Here is an 11,458-nt window from a genome sequence, read left to right as displayed (position 1 = left end):
ACAAATTTAAGATAAGTTCTCAACTAATTAGGTTCTAGACAGTGAAAATTATAACAAATTTATAAATTTTCTATGTATAGAATCTACAGTAAAATCTCTACTATCTGGCATTTAACTAACAGGAAATTCTATTAACTGGAAATTCCAGCTGGCCGGCCACGGAGGGCGAGCAGGGGAAAGCTTTCACATAGTGGTGGCTGCTGCCACTGCTCCATGTGCGGCTGCCGCCACCCCTCCTCCCCCACTCCTGCTTGTGGCTGCCCTTTCCCCCTCCTCTGCTCCATGTTATCTGAAAACCTATAACAGGGATTTTCAGGTAACTGGAATTTTTACATAACTGGCAATCACCTTACCCCGGGGATGCCGGATGACAGAGATTTTATTGTAATTACTGTGGGATCTGAATTTAAGATGTCTTGGATTTGGGTAAATATGATATACACAAATTTGAGCATTCATAGGAAGCTGCTGCTTAGAATACATCACCTGTTAGGTGAGGAAAACCAGGAACCATCAAAACTATAGGGCAACCTAAATTCACTAGCACATCTTCAAGGAATAACTTTTTTTAATCCATGTTTCACAAGCAAGTTCTATGACAAAGTTGCATGCGGAAAAGATGAAATGGGAGTTTTCAACCCTTAATGCCTATCCTTTGCATCATTTAGTGCATCACCAATTTGGAGCTCTTTCTGAGTATTAAAGAAAATTTTCATTGATAAATTTATGTCTTGGTGAAATTGTTACTGTGAAATGAAGCATTCCAAGGATTTTTAAGAAATAACTTTTTCTCCACATACTTCTACTAAAGACTAAATTCTGCCTTCTCATCTATCCATTTATGAATGTAAAGGGCAGAGGTGCAGTGGGACTAGTATGATTCCAGTGTGAAAAGCTGGTGTATGAAATTGTCTGGTTTTCATTCAGATAATCTCCATCCATTGTGTACAAAGGAGGTCTGTTCTGTGATCGCTTCTGGACATGTTTTTGTTTTGTTTTTGTTTCCTGTAGGATTTATTAAGGGTGTGTCTATAAAAATAGTCAGTTCTTTCACTGCAGCATAGTGAAGACCTACCAGAGATGACTAGCTCAGGTACTAGTTGTGGTCTAACTGTGGCAGCATGCAGCTCGGCACAGGCTTATTTGGCTCAAGTAACTGGGTGATTTTTTTTTTTACTGTATTGTAGGCATTCCTCAGGCATTTACCATAGGAACCCGGTACCTTACATACATTAATAAATTTAGCTGCAACGTAAGGAAGTATTATTCTTCTTATTTTTTGTATACAGAACAAAAGCAGTGCAATTGAGTACTTTAACCACAATTTTTTTTCTTTGTTTGGATGAGTTTGGAGTTTGGGGAAATTGTTAGGATTAGATTCTCATCCAGTCCTACTACATGTGGCAGCAGAGTCCCTTACTGAGTTCCAAAGAGCACAGCCAGGGTGGTTGTTTCCCAGGAAGGCCTAATCTTTGAGTGGGGATGGGCAGGGAGTGTTGAAAAGGTATGGCAAATGGTTTCAAGCATCTTGTATGGTACAGTAAACTTCAGAAATTCCGTTTGAATCGAAGGTTAAACAAAGTCTTAAGTCTGTTTAAAAAATAAGACTTTATTCTCCCTTGCATGAAATCTGAAACTCTGCTCTCAATGAATGCTCATCAGAATGTCAGTACTCCTAGATTTATGTCCATATCCGTTGTCAAGATGATGTTTTCCTAGTACATGCCATCGTGTCTATAAGATGCATATTTTAAAGTAACGTGTTCTTTATAATGGTATAGAGATTTGCATACATGGAAGTAAGTTACATGTATATTTACAAGCTTTGTATTAAACTGGACATTTTTAATTAAAATTCTAAAAACAGTGTTGACCATTTTACCACTCGACAGTCCTCTTGTACTCAAGTTCTATAGCTTATCCATATTTCCAATATGGACTATCTAAAACCTGTTTCTATGCAACTACAATAGTAACACAAGGAGAAAAAGGTATCAGATGCTTTTATGTTTATGCTTATTGGTATTGTTTTTTTTGGTCTGGATTTCCTGTACAGACCAACCACAGTGGATTCAGTAGTCTGTAGTACTGGTCACAACTTGTAGGTGACCTGCCTGAATAACTGAACATATTAAAAAATAACCAAAATATTCTTCAAGAAAGATATTTCCCTGCAGAGGCCTTTAATTCACTACTGTGGTATTACCTGTTGGGGACTTCTACCTTTTTCTCTGTGGATAGGGTAAATCACTGGATGAGGTTCACTTTATCTATGATTTAAGATCGTAGGAAAGTAGGGCTGGAAGGAACCTAATAGATTCATGTAGTCCCACCCTCTGCTCAAGGCAGGATCATCGCTGACTAAACCTGCCGAGGTAAGTGTCTGTCTAATCTGCTTTTGAAAGTTTCCATGGATGGAGATTCTACAACTTCTCTAGGTAGCCTGTTCCAATCTCAGGCTACCCTCACAGGTAGAAAATTCCTCCTAACCTCCAGCCTAAGTTTCCCCTGCTGCAGTTTGAAGCTGTTGCTCCTAGTTCTGTACCCTACAGCCACGGAGAAAAGCTCATCACCATCCTCTCTGTATTCACCTTTCAGGTATTTGAAAACTGTTATCAAATTCCCCCTCAGTCTGCTCTTCTCCAGGCTAAATAATCCTAGTTCTGGTTCTTTCAGCCTTTCCTCATAAATCTTGCCTACCAGGTCACTGATTGTCTTTGTTGCCTTTCACTGGACACTTTCCAAAGTCCCTCTTGAAGTGTGGAGCCCAAAAGTGAGCACAGTACTCCAAAGGTGAGGTCTCACCAGTGTTGAATAGAGTAGAAGAATCCCTTCTCTTCATTTGCAGGTGACATTCCTGTTAATACAACCCAGTATATTGTTGGATTTTTTTTTGCAACAAGAGTGTACTGTTTTCTTATATTCAGCTTGTGGTCCACTGTAATCCCCAGGTTCCTTTTTGGGGTACTGCAGCCTAGCCAGTCATTCCCCAGTCTGTATTTGTCCACATGGTTATTTTGTCCCAAGGTTGTGGACCATTTGTCCAGTCTGTCTAGTTCACTCTGGATCCTAGCCATGCCCTCTGGAGTATCTGCATTTTCACCCAACTGTCACCTGCAAATTTGCTAAGTAGGCACTTGATCCCATTGCCCAAGTCATTGATGAAGATGTTGAACAAGACCCAGGACAGATCCCTGGGGAACCCCACTTGATACCGCCTTTCAGCTAGACATTGAGGGCTATGCATTGAGTATTATGAATCAACCAGTTATGTATTTACCTTACAGTATTTTCATCTATTTCCTTAGCTTGTTAATGAGAATGTTGTAGGAGACCATGTCAAAAGCTTTGCTTCAGTCAAGGTATACTATGTCCTGTGCTCTCCCCTCATCCCTGGAGCCTGTCACTTCATTATAGAAAGAAATCAGATAAGTTGGGCATGACTTACTCTGCGTGAATCCATGCTGACTGTGCCTGATCACCTTGTTCTCCCGTAGATGCTTCACAGTGTATTCCCTGAGGACTTAGTCCATGATCTTTCCAAGAATGAAGGTCAGGCTGACTGGTCTGTAATTCTCTGGATCCTTCTTCTTTCCTTTTTTAAAGATGTGTACTATATTTGCCCTTTTTCAGTCATCTGGGACTTCACTCTGCCTCCATGAATTCTCAGAAAGTATTGCCAATGGCTCTGAAATTACCTCAGCAAATTCCTTCAGTACCCTTGAATGCATCCCCTCCAAACCTGCTGACTTAAAGGCATGTAGCTTCTCTAAGTAATCCCTAACCTGCTCTGCCATTACTGTAGGCTGTTTGTCTCCTTCCCTATCTCTGTCATCTGGTAGCTGACCCTGTTTGTGAAAATTGAAGTTGAAAACAGCATTAAATACTTGGGTCTTCTCTGCATCATCTATGACTAGACTGCTTTCCTCATTTCATAAGGGACCTATGGAATTTCTGATCTTACTTTTGCTATTGACATACTTATAGGATCTCTTTATATTGCCTTTTATGGTCCTTGCCAGCTGCATCTCAAATTGTGCCTTCCTAATTTTCTCCCTTCATGCCCATGTGATATTCTTATAATCTTCCCTAATATGAGAAGAGATGGGAAGTATGAGAAACTATAACCATGTTTCCATTTTTATAGGATTCCTTTTTGAGTTTCAGCTCCTTGAAGAGATCGTTGTTTTGCGAGGTTGGTTTCCTGTTGCACTTCTCATTCTTCCATCTCATTGGGTTAGCTTGCTCCTGCACCCTTAAGAGAGCCTTCTTAAAGTGCAGCCAACTCTCTTGGACTCCTTACCCCCTCAGACTTGTCTCCAAAGTGGTCCTGCTTACCAGGTCCCTGAGTTTGTTAAAATTTTCATTTCTGAAGCCCCATGAATTCTTACCTTTTCCTGGTGACTGTCACCCAAGTTACCTTCCGCTTTCACATTTTCAACCAATTCCTCCTTGTTTGCAGTAGGTGGAGAGAGGCTCCCTCCTCATTTGCCTCTGTATGATCAGAATTAAAAGTTATCCCCAGCATGCTCCAGAAACTTGTTGTATTGCTTGTATATTGCTGTGTTTCCCTCCCAGCAGGTGTTGTGGTAGTTAAAGTCTCCCATGAGAACCAAATCCTGTGATTTGGAAGCTTCCTTCACTTTTTTTAAAGAAGGCCTTGTCCACCTTTTCCTCTTGGTTTGGAGGTCTATAGCAGATGCCCACCATGACATCCCCCCTACTGCTCTCCTTTCTGACCTTTAACTAGAGGTTTTCAACCGGTCCACCTTGGACTTTATACTGGAGCGATAAGGTAGGTCCTTCCTAATAAACCATAAGAACGATTTCCTTTCTGTCCAATCCTTCAATTAAGACTTGGTCTTCTACTTAACAAAACTTTACAAACAAAAGAATGTTAAAATATTTCCCACTCTCTTCTGGTTTCCTTTCAGATTGACTGCCACAGTTTGAACTAATGTGTTAATTTTCACTAAACTTTTGACCTACTTGTCTCTTAGGATCGCAGTTTGAAAGTCACCTGTTAGCGGGCTGAACCACATTTTTGGCAGTTGCATCACTCATCATGTCATTACTTTGTGGGATGATAGTTCATGTGAATTCCTGGCAGTGGCCCTGAAAGCCATTAAAATGATTGGGAGAATTCTATATTGGCGTTTAGATGAGCACGTAATTATTTTTCTTAGAGTCTCTTCCAATAGTTCTCTTAATTCTTTCTATATTTCCACTTGCTTGCAGGTGATACAGGATGTAGAATTCTTTTTCATTTCCTTAGATTTTGATAATATTTTTCATTACACTTCTAGCCTGAATCCATCCTTTCAAGAATGTTTTCAGTAAAGTCTTGAGTGTCAGTAGTGACAAAATTATGTTCTAGATTTTTGACCCACAATATACTGCTGATCTAAAGCAGGGGATGGCAACATATGGTCCACGGGTCAAATCCCGCCTGCATAACCACTGGTTCTGGCCTGTGGAGCCAGAAGGGATCAGTTAGAGCAGGGGTGGGTGGGGGGAAGAAGCTTCAGCAATACAGAAGCAGCTTCTAGCTGTTGGGCCCCAGCACAGCTTTTCTTCAGCTGGAAGGTCCGCTTGTGTCCCAGCTGTGGAGTGGCAGGGCTGGGAGAAGTGGTGCTGTCGCCCTCACAGCTCCCAGTTGCTTGGTTTAGCAACCTGGCAAACCCTTCTCACTGCTGCTGCATTGCCAAAGCCACCTGGTCAGTGCTGGACTAGAGCTAGGTTGTTCTAGTTTGTGGCTTGAAAAATATTGTCAGCCTCTGACCTAAAGGCCTTCAAATGCCTGTCTGTCTGTAGCTGTTACTGTAAAGGTAGACAATTATGTCAAGAAGTGTCTGTATTCTTTTCTCTGTTTTGCCATTACCCTTTTTTCTTTACTTCTTTTCCTCTGTGTCCTTGTTCATTGTGATCTAGAGCCAGACACTCATTTAAGATTTCCCAGCGATGAAACCAAGTTACCAAGGCTTGAGAGAGGCTGAGTCTGAATAGAAGGTAATCTTAGTTTTCTCTGGTCCTGTATAATTTGATATTACTCATTCCCAGTGTTTTTTTAGGTTTTACCAATTCAAGGAGTTCTTTAGTAACCCTTCTTTCTATTTTATTCCTTCAGACTTCTTGTTTCTATGTTAATTGCAGTGGTACTAGTCCGTACTCAGTAGCAACTTCCTTCGTATGGATACTGCCTCCATTTGGTCTTCTTCCAGAAGAAGGTCCCAAATAGAATCATAGGGCTCATGGGGACATCAAGGGGTATCTATTCCAACTCCATGCATGGATGTAGAATGCTTTTTCCTATACTGCCTCAGAGAAATGCTTATCTAGGCTCTTCAAAAACTTCCAATGAAGGAGATGTCACAAGTTGTCTGGGCAGCTTGTTCCTGCTGTCCTACTGTTTTGGCAGTAGGGACATTTTTTTTTCTGCAATTGAATCTAAGTTTGTTTTGCTGCAGTTTAAGTCCATTGTTTTTTATCCTGTTCTTTGCTGCAGGGAAGAACAGTTGTTCCGCCTCCTCTTTATGGCAGCCTTTCAAGTTTTTAAACACTGCTGTTGTGTCCCTCCTTAATCTCCTTTTCTCCAGATTTAAACATACCTAATTCATTAACTCTTTCTCATAAAGCTAGTATTCCAAGCCTTTTATCATCTTTGTTCCTTGCCTCTGGCTCTACTCCAGTTTCTCCACATATTATTTAAATTGCCAAGCCCAGAACTGCCCACAGGACTATTAACCAGTGCTAAGTAAAGTGGTTCTGTCACCTCTCTACAGCAGTAGATACAGTATTCCTGCTAGTGCAACGTACACTTGCATTTATTTATGTACTGCTGCTTTAGCTAACTGACTGGCCACAGTACTCCACTGTCTCACTTCCATTTTTATGTGCATAGATTTTTAATTGTTTTGTTTTTTGACTTTTCTGGGCTGCCTGGGTGGTGCGTTTCAGCACTGGGATTTTCTTTCAGCTGAGACTGTTTCGGGTTTTCTGTTGATAAATCCAGCTTACCAACGCTTGACAGGCTGAGTCTGAAATAGATCAGCATGTCCTCCAGTCCTACAGCAAACACTACCATTTCCACATACTACATAAACTGGACATGACATAAAATGAGGGTACCCAATTCTGTTGGCCCTCTGGGTTGCATCTGGAACAAAGAGCTGGCCCTATAGGTTGCATCCAGAACGTGGAGCCAGCCCTGGAGGTTTGCAGAGCTTACCTGCAGGACTGGAATTCTGGAGGTGGAGGCAAAGTGGCAGAGTTAATTGCCATGGTGCTGGGAAAATTTCTGGCCCTGTGGGCTGGATTGACAGCTTTGCAGACCAGATGCAGCTTGTAGGCCACCCCTGACAATAAAGCATATCATGCATTTATACAGGCAGGCGTATTTTTGGTTTTCCTTTCTCATAAAGAAAATACGTACAAACTGTGCTTGTCTGAATCAAGAAGCAGGACTCTCACTTCCCTGTTCATCTTTTTCTGAGACAAGAGGATCCTATCCACACTCATAAGGAAGAAGGTGTTTATCAGGAGGTTGACAGTCATGATTTTCCTTCAGATATCTTTCCATATGCTACAGGTGATGGTCTTCTGCTGTCTTGCACCCTAATACATGCATCCTTTAATAACAATATACAAGTTGCCAGATGGAGTCTAAGTGTGCGTGTGTCTCTTGTCTCAGAAACTGGTAAGGTTTCCCTTGCCCCTTCCTGGGCCTTTAGACTGTTTTCCTAAGGAAGTTGAGGCAGGGATGCCAGGAGTATTACCAAATTCCCTAGGACCTTCCCTGGAATGGTAACTTTTGTCAGCTTCTTGAGCTCAGCACCGAGTCTGGATCTATTGGAACATTATTTGAATATTAATAGTGATTGTCTTAAGTTATTTCTCTTACCTATAAGTTAGCTAGCCCTCCAGTTACACTAGGTCTTATCCCACATTGACTGGGGAGCTGAATGGGTTTTAGATGCTTTCATAGTTCATGTTAGATTTAACTTTTCTTTGTCTTCTCTCCAACCATTCTTTTATCACTGCCACCTAACATACTTTCCTCAGAAGCCACATGTTAGGAAATTGCCCTACCTATGCCTTGAAAGTTTCACCAATAGTTCTATATCAATTAACAATAATCAACTTGAAACTAAAACAACTTCTTGTTACCTTTCTGATGTGGTTTGTGTATCAGGGATGCTTTGTAATTAATCATAACTTAAGCAGTTCACTAGTTTGTCACTGATGAGATGCACACTAAAGTTGTTTCTTTAGACCAAGAGCCAAAAGATGGAATCAGATCTATCAATCCCCCATTACACTTTGTTCCAGTTGCAACAAAAAAAATGTTTGATTTCTAGATAAAGTGCATTTCAAAAACCTGCTTTACGGAAAGATGCAGACCTTGGAAAATGAGGCTTATTTTTATCTTTGAAGAATCATTGTTTAAAATTATTATCTTTTGATTTACCTCAGTCTCATCTGACAAGAGACTGCACTAAAACCATTTTAGGTAACTGAAAATCTTGGTGAAAAGGTGTGGCAGGGGCATAAGTTTAATTGTGCTTATAATGGGGGTATATGTTTTAAAAAATATTTTTATGTTTTTGCTATTCTTTGCTATAGTGATAGTTTTTCTTAAGAAAATTTGAAAATTCATTTTTAATATGGTCTAGTACAGGGCTGTCCAGTTTCTAAGTGCCTGGGGGCCTCATGCTGTGGAGGCCATGGACCCCTCCAGGCTACACGTTTTGTGTTTATGGGTGTCCTCCTGCACTATGCGCATAGATTCCCCCATGCATATACAGGCTCTCCTTTCTTGCCCTCTCCCTTCTCTTCATCTTCCACCCAGCTCACCTTTGGCTGCCCAGCTGTGGGCTCCCCACCTGTACAGCACAACAGAGGTGCTCCAGGTCCTTAGCTCCCCCAGTACTATGGGCTGTTTGTGCTGCCCAGTCTCTCTCTGTCTCATCCCTGGGGCTAGGTCAGGTAGAAGCTGGAGGACAGAGGGGGACCCTGGCTGCTGCTGCTGCTGCTGCTGCAGTTGGAGTGATAAGGGCAATGGCAACCAGGTGGGACAGCCCTGTTCTAGTATATTTGACCTTGGGGAGCCATAAGGAATTGCAGAAATCTTTTAAGAATGTTGAAATTTAAATGATCTGAATCAGATTTCTAGAACTAAAGTGGCATAACAAGGAATAACAGCCACAAGTTGTTGGAGAGTAGGTTTAGATTAGACATCCGTAAGAACTACTTCATAGTTAGGGCGGCTAGGATCTGGAGCCAACTTCCAAGGGAAGTGGTGCTGGCTCCTACCTTGGGGGTCTTTAAGAGGAGGCTTGATGCCTACCTAGCTGGGATCATTTGAGCCCAGTTTTTTCTCTCACCCTGGCAGGGGGTCGGACTTGAAGATCTAAAAGGTCCCTTCCGACCCTACTTCTATGAGTCTATGATTCTATGATTTTTTTAAAATAGATTTCAAAGGAAATATAATTTTATGCTTGCTAGTTGTATATAATATTTTCTAAAAGTTATCTGACCATAAAATATTTTTTTGCTTCAAATTTTTTCTGCATAAATAGCATTTTATCTTTAGATTTTTATAATTGATTATGTTCTTTTATCCCTAAGATTGTGAAAAGCTGGATATTTGCTTTCTACTTTTCTTTTTGGCGGTGAATAAGGCGGTGAATAAGCAATCTCCCTCCCCTCTTCCCCCCACCCCCCCTTTGGAGTCTTGAAGACCTTTTCGCATAGTGTTTTTTTCCCTCTTGGATATTTTGAAGGGGAATCCTCTTGCCTAAACAATACTCTGAGGCCGTATCACCATGTGAATGAGACATGAAAACTGGCAGTCAGAGTTATCAGTCACAGTAACATATGCTAGAGGCTGATTTGTTGAAGTGTTGATTTTTTTTTTTTTCATGTTGCTCCCTGAGGTTGGATGGACGTTATTCTGTTTTTGCTGCCCCGTGGTACTAATCCGACTCCTGTGCAATGCCCTCTTTTATCTTTATTGAAGTTATTGTTTTGGAATATAGTAGTCACCCTTGCTCTTCAATCATAACAGTGCTATCAAGGGGTAAAGTACAGTAGAACCTGAATTCTTTATAGAGTTAGGTTCCTTAGCCTTAGCCTTAGTGAAGATGAGGGTTTATGAACCAGCCATACTACATATAGCTCCAGCAAATAGCTGTCTGGCTCTGAAGAGGTACTTTAGCTGTTTGCTGCAGCTTTTTTTCCAGAGGGTCCTCAGCTGAATGGGTCTGCTACTGTGCTCTAGATGAACAGAGCTACTGAGTTCAGCTTTTGAAGTTCGCTCTTAATTTATTAATCTGCCACAAATTAAGTGTGTTGCAAACCATTCCAACGGGAAAAATTTGAATTCTACTATACTGACAGTGTAAGGGAGGACTGTACCTCTGCTCAGGATTGTAGGGGGACTGTTAGGAAAGCCAAGGTGGAGATGGAATTGGGACTAGCAACCTGGATCAAGGATAACAAGAAATCCTTTTTTAAATACATAGGGGGTAAAAAGAAGGTTCCTGGATAATGTGGGGCCTCTGAAGGATACGCTAGGAAATCTGGTGGCCTCACCAGACGACAAAGCTAATTTATTTAACAATTTCTTTGCCTCCATTTTTCTGAGCAGGGACCAGGTCATCCCTCCGATGGTCCCAGGGGAGGCAGAGCCAGGTCCAGGGTCAGAGAGGACCTAGTCAGGGAACTTCTGGTGGGACTGGATGTGTTCAGATCAGCAAGTCCTGACTATCTCCACCCCAGAGTGCTGAGGGAATTAGCAGAGGTCATTGCAGGACCCCGGCACAGCTTCATGAGCACTCATGGTGCTCTGGCAAGGTGCCAGAGGACTGGAAAAGGGCCAATGTGGTCCCCATTTTCAAAAAAGGGAGGAAGGAGGAGCCAGGAAATTATAGGCCTGTTAGTTTTACATCGATCCTGGGGAAGCTCTTTGAGAAAATTATCCAGGTCACATCTGTGAGGGACCAGCAGGGGAGTGTATGCTCAGGGGCAACCAACATGGGTTCATTAAAGGCAGGCCCTGTCAGACCAACCTGGTTGCCTTCTATGACCAGGTCACAAAATCCTTGGACGCAGGTGTCGCGGTGGATGTAGTCTTTCTGGACTTCAGGAAGACCTTTGACACTGTCTCTCACATTCGCATTAAAAAATTAGGAGATTGTGGTGGCAATGCCTCCACAGTTAGATGGGTTGCCAATTGGCTGGGGAGGCTGCACCCAGAGAGCGGTGGTGGATGGGTCATTTTTGACCTGGAGGGATGTTTCATAGATTTCATAGACATTTGGGCTGGAAGGGACCTCGGAAGATCAAGTGCAGCCCTCTGCCCAAAGGGCAGGAAGTCAGCTGGAGTCATAGGATCCCAGCAAGATGAGCATCCAATTTGCTCTTGAAGGTGTTCAATGTAGGTGCTTGAACCACCTCC

General features: G+C 42.0%; 1 protein-coding gene across 5 annotated transcripts in view; it reads left to right on the top strand.

Moving 5' to 3' along the window:
- Positions 1–11,458, top strand: part of MLLT10 (myeloid/lymphoid or mixed-lineage leukemia; translocated to, 10) — a 241,484-nt gene that overhangs the window by 23,064 nt on the left and 206,962 nt on the right. The gene's annotated exons all lie outside the window — the stretch shown is intronic.

Source organism: Crocodylus porosus, unplaced genomic scaffold (genome assembly GCF_001723895.1).
Source record: "Crocodylus porosus isolate Cpor-Errol unplaced genomic scaffold, CroPor_comp1, whole genome shotgun sequence".
NCBI classification, from domain to species: Eukaryota; Metazoa; Chordata; order Crocodylia; family Crocodylidae; genus Crocodylus; species Crocodylus porosus.
The sequence above is the reverse complement of the archived record's forward strand: the minus strand, read 5'-3'. Positions and strand labels throughout refer to the sequence as shown.